Source organism: Cupressus sempervirens, chromosome 7 (genome assembly GCF_028749045.1).
Source record: "Cupressus sempervirens isolate cs-2001-9-10 chromosome 7, ASM2874904v1, whole genome shotgun sequence".
NCBI classification, from domain to species: domain Eukaryota; kingdom Viridiplantae; phylum Streptophyta; class Pinopsida; order Cupressales; family Cupressaceae; genus Cupressus; species Cupressus sempervirens.
In genome coordinates, this window is record NC_143124.1 from 870,631,365 (window position 1) to 870,647,787 (window position 16,423).

Below are 16,423 nucleotides of genomic sequence, written 5' to 3' on the forward strand. Positions count from 1 at the left end.
ACCAGCTAGGGCATACTAGTTTTAAAATTCTAAGGGTGAGCTATTTGACAAACCTATTAATAGAATACACTTGAAGAATTTTTATGTCTGTATATTCTAGTACAAGGGATGAAAAATACAAAAAATTTAAAAGTTTCAAAATTAAATAAAAAAATCCGAAGGAAGTGGTGAAAATGTGGAAAAAAAACATCATTTGTGACAAGTTGTCTTCTCTATCTATTGGGATTCTTTAGAATTCTCTATCACATTATCCATATATCCATAGTAAATTCTCTCCATATCCATCATCTCACCTGATCATATCCATAATAAATTGGCTACCTATGTGGTCTAACATGTAAATATCCATAGTAAAGTTCCATCATAGCTTGGTCTAGGTTACATCTTCAGCCACACTTCCTTTCCTGTCTTTCTCCATATATAATATGTCAATCCAATATTTAACTAGGGGCATGTCCTCAACCTAGTTCTAGAAGTGGATCTTTGATAAGTAATAACTGAAATGAGGAAAAAAAAGGATTTTTTAAAAAAAATCTTTGGACAAAAAGAAACTAAATTGTACTTAAATTAGTGGACTCAAAATGTTGATTCATAACTTGCAATGCTTAATCAAATTGTTTCCTACATCAAAAGTTCAACTTATCCAAAAATCTAAACAATCACATCAAAGCATAAAAAAGATCTTTGGCAAGATATTTGTGCATCTAGTTATAATTTTGATTGATTATTGGCATACATTCATTAATCAATTTGATTCCATTACTAACATGTTGCTATGTTATTCTAGGATGTCTCACTAGTATGAGTTAATCACTCCTATATACCATTGAGACTAGAATAGCTGGGATGGAACATGATATTTTTCTTTGCATTTTGTTTTTGGGATGGTTTTTGTTGAAATCAACTCAAAGTTTATTTTAGGGTATCTATACTTAAGGGCCTTCATATTATCTAATGATCATTCCATGGTGACAACTTCACTTCTCATAATACTACTTAGATAAGGAACTGTCACATATATATCTATCCCAAATGTCTATTCATAAGATGAATTGGAGAATATTCCTTGTGTATTGATTATGCAAGTGAGGCTTAGATCATCTTGGTTCAATTATACCTAGATGCTTCTCAAGCTTACAATATAAAAATCTATGTAAGGAATTATGCGGTCATCCTTGTTTAATTATGCCATGATTCTTGTGTTCTCTTTCAACAATAAAGATCCCAATGATGAAAATAATTCATGTTACCTTAAGATCAAGATATTACAAAGCAATGAAAAATATGAACTTCGTTCTCACATTTATAGTTTTCATTTACACATTTGTCCATATTTTCCATTCCATTCATATCCATTTCATTTGAGTGTGTAAAGCTCATTTTATAGATTATGGGTCCATTCTTATAAGTCTTTTAATTATTTGATTTGGTATTTTTACGGTGGGACTTTTTTATTATAAAAGATGAAGCCATTGGACAGTAATAAGACATTTGCATTTCATATTACATTTCATACTTATAGGGTTCATTCACTTTCACCTTAGTTTATATCCATTCAACATTTTAGGTTAACTTATCATCAACATTCATTTTCCTTGTTTTTAGTTAGATTTTTATTCTCTTAGGCATCCATACATGCTAAAACAAACTAAATTAATGAATCATATAACATCTATCATAGACCATTTCTAGACATTGTCTAACATGAGTGACATATAAAACATTTTCATATATTATAATAACTACATCGAGCACATAAGTAAATCATAATTTCATAGAATATAAAATTAGCATCACATCATAGAATATCATGAGACATGTATATAACTACAAGTTAAATCATTCCATAGCCATGCCATATCATATCATGCATAATCATGTGTTAGTATCCATCATAAATATCCATCATAGAAAATCCATATAGTCAAAAAAATAATAAGTGTCCAATATCCATAATCCTATGTTTATGCATGATAAAAAACCATATACAATATCCAATAGATGATGATATCACATGATAATAACAAAATGTCTTGGAGTACATAGTCCATCAAAAGTGTATAGAAAATGTCTAAGTAGAACTACTATTTGACTCTATGCATTGATCTCAATGTCCAAAAATAGATGGTCCCGCACCCTCAGATCCACTAGCCTATCTATCTGTCTCCATATGTCTCCCAGTCTCTGGCCTAAGAGGTCTCAAAAATACATTTATGCTCTCTCTATGTGCTCTACTAGATGTTTGATAATAATAAGAGCTCTCTATGAAGCTCCCCATCCACTGATCATTTGGGAAAACCCTCTCATAATCCTCCCTTTAGTAGGTAATCTCCATAGCCACTCTCACCATCAGTCTCATGCTCCTTGTATTTGGACCCAATATGTTTTCTATCACTATCTTCTCTAGCAAGGCATCTATAGCACCTAATGACTCCAACACTCTTCCTTGCTCCTTGAGCATGACTACATGTTATCCCTCCAATAACTTTATATAATACTCTAACTGAGCCACCCTAACCACTTACCTCTCCACCTCAAAAATTATTGAGCATCTAGGTTGTCTTCAAATCTGGGTTGGTAGCAGCAATGGATAATTCAAAACTTACTAGTTCAGATAAAGGTTCTCTTAAAATACCTCTAAAGATCAATGTTTGGTGTGAGGGTTTCCTAACTAGTTCATTAAAAGAGGGACACACAAGTTAATCAACTAGAAATCAATCAAGAAAATAATACAAATGCCTTGGCCACATAATCTAAATGTGGTCAGGGTAGAAAAAAAAGAGTAAACCATAAAGGTGTCACAGATAAGATTCTAGAAATTTGTAAAAGGTAATTAAATATAGGGGTAAGAACTTCTAAATTGCTATCCTCTTTTATACAATGAAAAAGGGCTTCAAGGAAGAATCAAGTGGAAACACACAAGCTCTGCAAACCAAGTTAAACAAGATTACCAAGGACTCAAAGAAAAGAGATTCATAATTCATTAAGAGCCCTTAGAATGGATTCTTTCATATGGTCATACAGTGATGGACAACCAAGTTTGTGGGGATTCCCAATATCTATTCTAATTAAGTAAAATATTATTTCCTTGTTGCTAAATGCTCATGACAGATGGCACCTTGAGACATAAAAAGGAATTCAAAACACTCAACACACACTGAGCCTAAAAATTTAGGATTCTTAAGTTTTGGATTCCAAGTACTTGAAAGAGGCTTGTACCAATTGAAATCAAGTTCTCACTTGACACATGTTTGAAGAATTCTTGGTGATGAAGAAAAGCCTTTGTCCTTTCTTCCCTTTTGTCAAGGTTATTTATTGTGGTATCACCACACACACACCCCATTTTTTTGAAAACCCTCTTGAAGCACCTAGTTAGGTGCCTTGGTTGATAAGGACCCTCCTTTGGGTCTAGGCCAGTCCTCACCACTCAGTCAAGCAGCCATGAGAAGTATCAAAGGGTCAAAAACTTAATTTTTTATCCTCATGCTGAAAAAACTACACATATTCACATGGAAACATGCACATGTGCATTGAGAGTGCATCTACACACTTACCTCCCATTGAGGATACACACATGCACATATGTGCATGTGCACACCATTGAATGTGGGCACTATGAAACCCACCGGCCTATAAAAATACGCCCCCTTCCTTCAATATTCACTTTTGATCCTCCTGAGCTCTATTACATTGCAACTTCACACCTTCACCAATTTTTTGTCTTTGCTACTCCAAAGGTTTGCACAACCGCACCCTCAATGGGTGTGAAATTTGGGAAGAAAACCCTATTGCTCCCCCCAAAGAGTTTTCAATGAATAGATTAGGTGCACAATTGTTCACATGTGCAGCTTGTGCACTTATGCAAGTGCACTAGGTGTGTAAGGTGCACATATGCAAATTCTAATAATATTAGGGGGATTTCAATCAATTTTCAATTTCTTCTATTTTCTATCATTTTTTCATTGGTCTGAATCACACTTTAGGGTCATTGTAGTTTTACAACATCATAATACTGACATCTACCTTTTGTGCACATATAATGGCATCCTCTTAATCCTCCATGGCCACAATGATAATACCCAATTTAGTTTCTTTCAAGTATTAAAGAATGTCAAAGAAATCTGAGTTTCAAAACAAGCATTCTAAGATCCAAGACACCGAATTAGGGAATATTGAATGGAACACTTCCCTCTTATTGTGTAAAAAGCCTAAAAAAATGTCAGCCATGGTGTTAGCACTAATTCAAAGTAGCTTGGTAAACATTACTTCTCACTCAATGTTAGTTCAATAATCTAAACTCATCATGACTTTACCACATCACTATGCACCAGAAGAGAAAGTGGTCAAGAGTGTGACTGAAGAGTCCTCGATATTAGATCTTGAAACATTGAGAAGGTCATCAATATTCCATGGGTAGATTAGTACCTTCATATCACCTATGACAATGTAGATAGATGGTATAGGTAGAATGAGATAGAAGCCAAGGAGTTGGTACAAGTGAAGTACCTAATTAATAGGATACCTTTTGGGAGGAGAAGTGAAAAGCTCAACATGACCAAAGGCTATATGATAGATGATATTGGCTACTCAATTATTCTTCTAAGTAGAGCCATGGGTCTTCTTGCAACAAGTCATCTAGAAACATGGATGTTACACTTCATAGAAACCATTGGAACATGCAAGATGCCTATTGATTGGGACATGATACTCAGTGATAATCTAGATGGGAAGCTGATTTTGGTAAAGAGTGATCCATTTTTTTATATAACCTCCTACATGGTGTATCTCTTAGTGGAAAGACCCATGGATTATCCAAGATTGTATGAAAAAAAGGCATGTAGGATGTAAATGCCTAGCCTTATATAGCTTATCCATAGTTGGTGGAGAAGAAACTCCCTCTATAGAGCATTGAATATAGGGTGTTCAATTATGTGTTCATTTTCTCCATCATAAGGTTCATTGAAGGGGATTAGGAAAAAATAATATCAGTTAAAGTAGCATCACAACTAATGTATATTGGAGCATATTACATCCAATTCAAGACATTCACTCTAGGTAGATGGTACACTCTTGTTCCCAAAGAAGCTCCCATGGTATCCATCAGACCAATTATTGCTATTGGATATAACAAGACAAATAGCTTCTTCTTATGATAGGGTAAGGAAGAAATAGAAGAAGACCTAGGTGTGGAAAATCACCATTGGGGCCTTTGAAGTCAAATTAGAGGATTACTAGTCACCTTGTTCATACTTCGACAATATCAGGATGGTGCAACATTTGGTGGGAAATAATTATGTGCCTAAACTAGCACTAGAAGATCACTATATGGATGCCCTAGATGACTACAATGTCCAAATTAGAGACTATTGTAGGAAAAGTTTACAAATTGTTCAAAGAGTTCTTAACATGGAGATATCTCTTAAAGCATGGAACAAGGATTCTCCCAATGTGTTTGATCCCTTATACAATAGTGATAAGATATATGAAAGGCCTATAATGAATATAGAAATTGGATGAGAGGAAAATGATGATATTGATCATTGAGGTTGACATATTGTCAAATTAACAGGATAATAGATCAGGAAGCCTTTCCATCTGGACCCAGTTCCTCTGGCTCCAACTTTTCAAGCCACAATGCAACCTAAGAAAGGAAAAGGAACCAAATTTATTATCCCTACTTACCCTACGAAATCACCAATGAGGGAAAAAATGGTACACCAACATGAGCAAGAGGTGGATTAATTTGAGATAGAAAGGGTAAAGGACAAGAAGAGAAAGAGGGCCACTCAAGTAAGAGATCAAGAGGAAGAGGCTCAAGTAGATTCAGATACCCAAGGAGAATAAACCCAACCTAAGACAAAACAAGCCTAACCTAAGCCAGAATAATCCCAACCTAAGCCAGAATAATCCCAACCTAGGAAAGAATAGGCTCAAGTAACATAGAAAGGGGCACTGACACCCAAAGATCCAATAGTAGATGTCTCCCTATCAATACTAAAAAGGGCCAGAATTGAGATGATGGTAGTAGGTGTAAAGAGGATAAGGTTGAAGAAAAAGAGAACTCCATTACCTCAAGTTCCAGAAACCATCCTAGAGGTGGAAGATGAGGAAGAAGGGGGGGGGGGGAATTAAATTTTCCTCTTGAATAAGAAAACTCACTTGGCTATAGCTATAATAGAAGAAAGAATGAGTTTTACTCAAATTTTTCCCTCTTCCCTCGAGATCCTAGCCATTTTGAAACCTTGGAAGAGAAACAACAAAATTGTATTCAAGAGATGGAAGGTAAGGGAGCATACATTTTTGACATTTCAGCTTTTGATTTTATGCCTATAGGAATTGAAATGGTAAGGGAAGATACAAGATAATCCTCAAAATGAGCCAATGGGAGAATATTTAGATCAATTTCCTCCCTTACCACAAAGGGCTCTCAGTATTCCTCCTCTGACCTCATAGTATATTCTGTCAATGCCTCCTCAAGTGGATCAAGAATTAGTCTCCTTACCTCGTATGATGACTAAACCTAAGAGTCAAATCTTAGAGGAAAAAGAATATGTTCAATTACATGCCAATGAGTATCAGAGGAAGGGAAAATTATGGAAGAAAGGAAGAAAGCTCCCCCTGGTATAGAGGCTAGGTCCTCAACTCAATTTGACATAGAATCTCACTCTAAAATTCTTCCTCAATATGAGAAGACTCAAGAGATTAGTGATAAGGGAAAGGGACATACCTTAGAACCCACCTCTTCAACTCAACATATGTCACAAATGGGGACAAATCCATCATGGCTAAAGAAGGAGGTCTTCTTTAGAAAAAAACTAACAATTAGAGATGATAGAAGAGGAAGGCATGGAAGAGTTTATAAAAGAAATCAAGAAGCCTAAGCTACCCAAATGTGATGCCAAAACAATGACTCTCATAATGAAGAACCATGACCAAGACCTCTTGGCATTTATTGCTATTCCACCTTCTCACACGAATACAAATGAGTTGACCCCTAAGGACTACAAAATAAAAGAGGTAGAATTAGGGAAGCCCACAATGGACACAACAAAATTTTTGATCACCATGGGCTTTAAACAAGTGTTCACACATCTTGACAAAGATGAATCAGAGCTTTTGATGTTGAGAAAATAGAATGAATTATTGAGGGGATATTTTAATGAAGTAGTGGATCCTATAGACACTGATAATCCTGAGATTTCTCGTGGATCTACACTAGATAGAAAAGAGGTGAGTCTACTAATAGGGGATTCATTTTTGGATGCATATAAGGGGTGGTTTCATAGTTTTGAAGAAAGATGAGTACAAATAATATAAGGTAATTTGAAGCTTCTGAACAACATCTAAAGTAATGCCGACAAATTGGTTACCATTGTAAACCAAGGTTTTGGGTTGATGAATGAAGTGTGTACCTGGGCCAATGATTTAAAAGTGCTAAAAATCTATAACAACTCCTAATAGAGATGAGGTTTCCAAGAATGCCTAGTCTTCTAAAAAGGACTAAGAAAATATATGGATTTAATAGACTCCTAATGAGGTCAATATCTTTGCCAATGTACTTTTGATTAGTAGATCATTTTGTGGGTACCGTCCCCACTGGGGTTTTCCCTTGGGCAAAATTTCTCTAGTTAACAAAATATGGTATTATGAGCTCTCTTATTGCATGGTTATGTCTACTATTTAGAAAAGTTATTTTAATTTCTTGTCCATGTTATAAATTTGTTAAAGATATCTAGTTTTGGGCTAAAGTTTGTGAAAAAATGATTCACCCCCGCCCCCTCTCAGTATTTCCTATTTCTAACAAAGATGTCCTAGATATTGTATTTTATATTAGGAATTCATCTTTTAAGAGTGTAGCAGTGTGAGGTTTTATTCATGCCATGATTTTATAAATTTACAAGCTTATAGTTTCCTCTAACCTATCCTCTATAATTTCTAGTTACTAGATGAGGATTTATGGGTCATGTTTAGGTTCCCAAGTTTTTCTTAAATGGAATTGTAACAAAGAGACAATCCTATTATTTATGTGCATTTTTCTATTGATGATTAGATATAGTTAAGTCTCTCTTTGAGAGTGAAGTCTTTTGATCGAAGAAAATTCTTCACATGCATCTAGTGTCATGTTAAGTTTTTTCCATGGCTTGCAAACTTCTATTTGTTAGCTAAGAAATAATTAGTTATGCATAGCTTTTGAAGGGATAATAGCTGTAGTAGCTTTTCTTTTTTTAATGATATTTGGTACTAAAAACATTTTTCTATGGAGAAGTGGACACATGATTTGGATTATTCAATGCATCTCTAGAAATAATAGAAATTATGTGATCAAGTGATTTGGTATATGTATTCTTAGAAATCATACCCTCTAATTTTCATCAATAATTAATGATTTTAATACCACTTGACATGAGTTGTGGACACACACATAGATTATATATATATATCTGTGTGTGTGTGTGTGTGTGTGTGTGTGTGTGTGTGTGTGACTCATAGAATGTCCAATTATTATTGGAGTATTTGGATAAGTTGACATGGGGATCTATTTTATTATATGTAAAAATATTTGATGAAATGTGTGTAAGGCTATTACATGTCTTGTGTAGAAAAAGGATTTATCAAGCCTACTAAGATAAGATTTTGATAAATAATAGTTATTTAAAATGGAATTTATATCTATTGAAAAAAGAGAGGAATCTATCAAAGAAAATATGTAATATTGTTGTATTATATATGCTCCATGGATAATTTTTTCAAGAACAATACAAGATGAATATTTATATGGTAATTCAATATGAGAAGTGAGAACTAAGAGACAAGACGTTGATCCTTTAGAATATGTGAGAATTGTTATAAACAAAGGTATCTCAAGTGTACCATAAGAAAAGAGTTAGTATATAATTGGTTTGTGCAAAGGAGAAATATATCTAGTTCATGATACATTAGAAATGAAGAGATATTAAGGGTTTTATATGTCTCCCAAGGCTAATTCCAAATTAGAGAAACCCATGATACTTAAGCTTCCTTAATTAATATAACCATACCCCAAAAGTCTCATTCATGCAAATAAAATCAAATAACATAGTCATATTCAAAATATATATATCCTTTCTTGTTGTAAAAAATACATATTACATCAACAAGAAAGAGAAAACAAATATAAATAAGAAAAAATATAAAGACCTTTGAATCACCTTTCTAACAACACAAGAATCATGAAAATTGAAGTATCAATGAAGAGATATGTTTCTCAGGAAAAAATCTCTTACTTCATGGCTTAGTATATTTACAATCTAATGTTAAGTTTAAAGAAGAAACAAACATCACTAGTAATTTTTCTTGGAACCATCCTTCAAACAATATATAATTTTCCTAACGTTGACTCTATGTAATGTTAGAATTCTTCAGAATAACTGAGAGTTGGTGGGGGGGGGGGGTTGAATCAGTTATCCAAGGTCCAAATGCCCTATTAATACCTTTTTACTACTTTTAATGAATCCATACACTTTTCATCCATCCAAACTTAAATCAATCATATAAGAAAGTTATAGTAACTCAATATGCAAAGATAAAACATCCAAGATCAACACATGACACAATGCTTTATGTGGAAACCCAATTTGGGAAAAACCACCAGTAACATGCTACTTGATTCTCACTCTTCTGAAGTGATGCCCTGTTAAAGGCTTACAACACACTATTAAATGTGACCCTGTTAGAGGATTTCACCAAACTGTTAGGAATGGGCCTGGTTAAAGGTCTTTAGAACATTCACTTGGAATGCCACCCTATTAAAGGATTTATCTTATGGCTATTAAACCAACCTAAGTCTGTAGGATTTAAATTTACTGTTACAATTGCTAGAAAGTAATGATAATGGTCTTTTGATCTGATATAACTTACAACATACTTTGTAGATTTCAGATCACACTTTCAGTTCAATACTTATGCTTGGCTTCAATCACTCCAGCTCTGACTGCTTGTCTTCCTCTCAAGCTTCGTCTCCTTGAGTCTTCTTACTCATTTTGCCAATGCAATCATCCTTGTGGTCGTCTATCCAAACAGAGTTCCTATGCTTTCTTCTCCTTAGCACCTTCTTCAGTACTTCATGCTTTTATGCTTGACCACCTCTCTCTCTTTTATTAACTTATGTCTTCTTAAATAAAAATCTGATTTGCATTTGCTGCTTAATTCTCCCTCTCAAATTTTAGTTTTTCAAAGTGGATTAGGTAGGATACAATATATCTACCCCATATCTTGTTCTCTTCTAGAAACTTTTCCAGTTGTATCCTTAAAAATGTTCTACATGGTGTTCTGTGCCACCAACTCATCATTCTTATCTTCCTTTTAATTCACAAATTTCTAGATAACAACCTTGTCGGCTTAGATTTGGCGAATCTTCAATTTCCAAAATAATGCAGCAGCTCGACATTATTGAGTTACTGGTGCTCGACACCTCTGTGTTACTCGGAACTTATACCTACTTGGCACTTGATAAACTCTATGTCACTCGGCATCTGAACTTTCTCGGTATCTAAAGTTTACTTGGCATCTAAAGTTTACTCGGCATCTGAAGTGTACTCGGCATTAACTAGGAATTTTCTCGACTCTTACTAGCTTGCTTGGCTCCTTCTCTCTAATGAACTTAGTTTGAGCTTTACAAAAGACTTAGCTAAAACCTTAAATCTTTGATATGTTTCAGTGTGCCCATTCTTTGTATCTTATAGTATGTCATCAAATATACTTTTTCATCAATGGCTTAGCTGATCCTTGTACTTCATTGCAACATCATAACTTCAACCTTTCTCTAGGTGTTCTAGTTACATCTTATTGATTGCCTCCTCCTTGACAATCAACTAATTGTCATTCCTTCAAGTAGCAAGTTTGACATCAATGACAAAACAATGATTGAGGACATTCTTTACCAGTTCCATATATTATGCTAACAACTTTTCTTATGATCATTTCAATCATTTCCAACAATCTCCCTCTTTGGCATTGATGGAAAACCAAACTGATCAATTAATCAACTTAGTTACCACCAAGGTTGTATACGTTGTCTTGCTGCATTTTTACTACTAATCTCATATATCTCCCTCTTTCTTTGTATTGATCAGGTTTCTGCATATTTCTCCCTCTTTGACATAAATGCCAAAGATGTAGCATCTTTATTATGTAAAATATAAGCTTTGGCTTCTTGTTGATTTTCTCCCTCTGTCACCATGCTTGTGAATGATTTGGAGTTTCTGCTCCTACTCTCATCCTTTGCATCAACCTGTTAATATTTCAATGATTTATTCATGTTGATGCAGGGCAGCTTCCTTATTGCCTTAAACTGCTTGAGTTAGGGGTATTACCCCCAACTTGCCTCTAAGATATCCATAGGCATCCTTGGGCAATGGTTTGGTGAAGATATCTGTAGTTTGTTCCTTTGTGTGAATTTATTCCAACTTTACTTTTTTGTCTTCTACCAATTCTCTGACATAATGATACTTGATTGCAATATGCTTGGTTTTGCATGCATTACTGGATTTTTGGATATGTTTATAGCACTTGTATTATCACAATACAATATCATAGGTTTTGTTACTTCTTCTTTCATTCCATTCAATAGATGTGTGAGCCATACAATGTTTGTGCAATTGACTACAGCTACCACATATTCTGACTCTGCAGTGGACTGGGATGTACATGTTTGCTTCTTGCTAGTCTAGGTGACCAGCCTTTTGCCTAGAAATAATGCAACTCCACTTGTTCTTTTTCTATCATCAATGTTTCCTCCCCAGTCTGCATCTGTATATGCATTGAGCTCAAATTTTCCATTCTTTTTGTAGTATAGACCAAAGTTATCAGTTCCTTTAAGATATCTCATTATTCTTTTTACTGCTATGAGATGATTTTCTTTAGGATTAGCAGAGAACCTAGCCACTATTCCAACTACTAATGCTATGATTGGTCTACTATGTACAACATATTGTAGTTTTCCAATCATGGATCTGTACATTGTTTGATTGACTTCAGCTGACTCATCATTGTTGGACAGCTTATTTCCTGTTGCCATTGGTGTGCTGACTGGTTTGGATTCCTCCAATCCAAACATTTTAAGAATTTCTTTGATGTATTTTGATTGTGTAACAAATATTCCATGTTTGAGTTGATGTACTTGCAACCCAACAAAAAAATTGATTTCTCCAAACATAGGCATCTCAAATTCATGTTTCATTTTGTCAGCAAAGCCTTTGCAAAGTACTTCCTTACCACCAAACACTATGTCATCCACAAAGATTTCAGATACAATAATGTCTTTACCTTCTTCTGCTTTTCTGTACATGTTGCTATTATCATTAGTTCTTTCAAATCCAATTTGCACTAGATACTTGTGAAGTCTCTCATACCATACTCTAGGTGCTTGTTTCAAAACATAGAGTGCTTTATGTAGCTTACACACCATATTCCTGTTGTTTTCATCAACAAATACTTTTGGTTGTTCAATGTAGACTTCTTCTTCTAGTATACCATTTAAGAAGGTAGATTTTACATCAATCTGATAGACTTTAAAATCTTTGTAGGCAGCATATGCAAGTAAAGTTCTTAATCCTTCCATTCTAGCAATAGGATCAAATGTTTCCCCATAGTCTATTCCTTCTTCTTGAGCATAACCCTTGCATACTAGTCTAGCTTTGTTTTTGGTAATCTCACCATTCTCATCTAGTTTGTTTCTGAATACCCATTTACCAATCACATTCTTGTCAGTTGGTCTGGGAACCAAACTCCAGGTTTTGTTTTTTCTTATTTGATCAATTTCTTCTTCCATAGCTTTATACCAGTCATCATCTTGTAATGCACCATACACTGTCTTGGGTTCAGATTTTCTGATCAGACATGATTCATGTCTTAGTCTGTTCCTTATCATTGGTCTTGCATCTTTGTCACCAATTATCTGTTCAGCAGGGTGATGTCTTTTTACATATTTGGATAATCTTGGCTCTGTCCTTTTTTCCATTTTTGATCTTTCAGATTCAGGATCACTATGCACTTCGTTGTCAGGTTGTTCTTCATTATGTGTACTATCTTCAGAATCAGATTGTGCATTTTCTTCATTCTACAACTCAGATTCTGAATGCAACTCGACATTCACTGGTTGTGACTCGGCTAAAACTGATACTCGTTGTTCATTTTCAATTTGATTGACATCATCCTCATCAACAGTCATTCCTTCATAAGAATACACAAAGGTTCTGTACTCTTCCATTTTCTTTGATATTTTAGCTTGGACTTCTGTAAGCTCATCAAAATTTACATTTGCACTTTTCACAATTTTTTTAGTGTTAATATTCAAACACTTATATGCCTTACTTCTAGTGGAGTAACCAAGAAATATACCTTCATCACTTTTTGCATCAAATTTTCCATTTCTAGCATCTTTAAGGATAAAACATTTGCAACCAAACACTTTAAAATGTTTTACATTGGGTGAGTGACCATACCATAATTCAAAAGGTGTTGTATTTGTACCTTTCTTGACTTGTACTCAGTTCAGTGTATGAACAGCTACACTTACAGCTTCTCTCCAGTATTTTAGAGCAACAGTCTTTTCCATCATTAGTGTTATGGCACAGTCAATCATAGATCTATTTCTTCTTTCAACAATTCCATTCTATGGGGGTGTTCTAGGAGCTGACATTTGTCTTTTGATTCCTTTATCATTACAGAATATCTCAAATTCATTTGATGTAAATTCACCACCTCTATATGATCTTAGGCATTTCAAGCTTTTTCCAGTTTCCTTTTCAACTCTAGCCACATACCACTTAAACATTTGAAAAGCATCGGATTTTTGTTTTAAGAACATAACAGTCATTATCCTAGAATAGTCATCAACAAATAGCATTATGTATTTATCTCTTCTATAGCTTTGTATTTCCATTAGACCACATAAGTCAGTGTGAACTAACTCAAGTATCTCTTTAGATGTATAGTTTTTGCTTTTGAAACTTGACTTTGTCATCTTTTCTAACTGACATTGTTTGCACATGATATTATTAGGCTTCTTCAATTTTGGTAAACCTATGACTTTCTTCATTTTACTGATGTTGACTAGATTGTCAAAGTTGACATGACGTAATCTTCTATGCCATAACCATTCATCATCATATTTTGCAAATAAAAAAGAAACATCATCCATATCAAGGTAAAACAAATTACTCCTTGTTTGATCTCATTTTTCTATCAGTTTACCATCAATATCATAGATTTTTGCAGTTTTGTTTCCAAATTCCACTTTGCAACCTATATTGCCTAACTGTGAGACACTTAGTAAATTGTAGTTTAATCCTTCAACATAGTATGCATTGTCACATGAAATTTGTTCTGTGATCTTAATGGAACCTTTTCCTTTGATTTGACATGGAGCATCATTACCAAATCTAACACTATTTCCATCATACTGAGTAAAGTTAACAAACTTACTTTTGTCTCCTATAATTTGATGTGAGCATCCACTGTCTATGATCTATCTGTCATTCTTGTTTATACATGTTACCAGTGTTGTGGTCTCTTCTTCATTAGATTGGTCCTTCATGGCTACATAAACAACTTCATCATCATTGTCATCAAAATTTTCTTCAACAATATAACACTTCTTACCTTTTTCTTTGTAATCTCTCTTGTCATCATCTTTTGTGTTCTTGTATTTGTTGCCTTCCTTGGAATCTTTTTTTCTGTGGACAACTTGTAGCAATATGACCTACTTCATTACAATTGAAATAAATGATAGGCATCTTACCTTTGAATTTTCCTTTGCCCCTGTGAAATCTTCTAGCGAGCAATGCTTCCAATTGTTCCACATCTTCCTCATCAGTGCTGCTGTCACTGGATACATACTCCATTTTTCTTCCTTTCTTTGATTTCATCTATTCAACATCTTTTAGTGATAACTTGGGCTTAAAATCAGATTCAACATTTTCAGGTCTGTAGTTGTCAAAGTTAGATAACTCAAATGCAGTGAGTCTACCTATTATAGCTTCAAAACTTAGATTATTTCCTAGTATACATCTTAGCTCTTGTATTGCTGATACTCTAATAGTAATAGATAGGGAGCAAGGTTCTTAAGAACTTACTATTAACAGTATCTTCATCCAGTTGACCACTCAAGCATCTTATTGCACTTACCACTTCCTTTATTCTTGCACCATACTGAGCAACATTCTCATTTTCTTCCATTTTCATGTCATCAAACTTTTCTCTGAGGATTTCTCTTTTTGCTCTTTGTACATTCTGATCTCCTCCATAGATGTCTAATAGGCCTTTCCACATTTTGAATGCAATGTCACATCCTTTGATATCATAAAATTCAGCATAGCTGAGTGCAGAGGCAATTTCCAGCATTGTCTAATTGTGTTGTTGCTTGTTTTTTATGTCTTCTATAGTAGGAGCACCTATTGGATCTACATGTTTAGTGACAATTGAATTTTGGGCATAATCTCCTATGGATCCAAGATGTAGCTTCATCAAACTTTTCCATGCAACAAAGTTGTCTTTGTTGAGCTTGGGAACTTCTCTCTTTGGCATTTTGATCTTTTCTGCTTGTAGTTCCTTTAAATTGAATCAACAGTCAGGCTTTGATACCAATTGTTAGAATTCTTTAGAATAACTGGGGGGGGGGGGTGAATCAGTTATCCAAGGTCCAAATGCCCTATTAATACCTTTTTACTACTTTTAATGAATCCATACACTTTTCATCCTTCCAAACTTAAATCAATCATATAAGCAAGTTATAGTAAATCAATATGCAAAGATAAAACATCCAAGATCAACACATGACACAATGATTTACGTGGAAACTCAATTTGGGAAAAACCACCAGTAACATGCTATTTGATTCTCACTCTTCTGAAGTGATGCCCTATTAAAAGCCTGCCTTGTTAAAGGCTTACAACACACTGTTAAATGTAACCCTGTTAGAGGATTTCACCAAACTATTAGGAATGGGTCTGGTTAAAGGTCTTTAGAACATTAACTTGGAATGTCACCCTGTTAAAGGATTTATCTTATGGCTATTAAACCAACCTAAGTCCATAGGATTTAAACTTACTGTTACAATTGCTAGAAAGTAATGATAATGGTCTTTTGATCTGATATAACTTACAACATACTTTGTAGATTTCATATCACACTTTCAGTTCAATCCTTATGCTTGGCTTCAATCACTCCAGCTCTAATTGCTTGTCTTCCTCTCAAGCTTTGTCTCCTTGAGTCTTCTTACTCATTCTACCAATGCAATCATCCTTGTAGTCATCTATCCAAATAGAGTTCCTGTTCTTTCTTCTCCTTAGCACCTTCTTTAGTACTTCATACTTTTATGCTTGATCACCTCTCTCTCTTTTATTAACTTACATCTTCTTAAATAGAAATCTGATTTGCCTTTGCC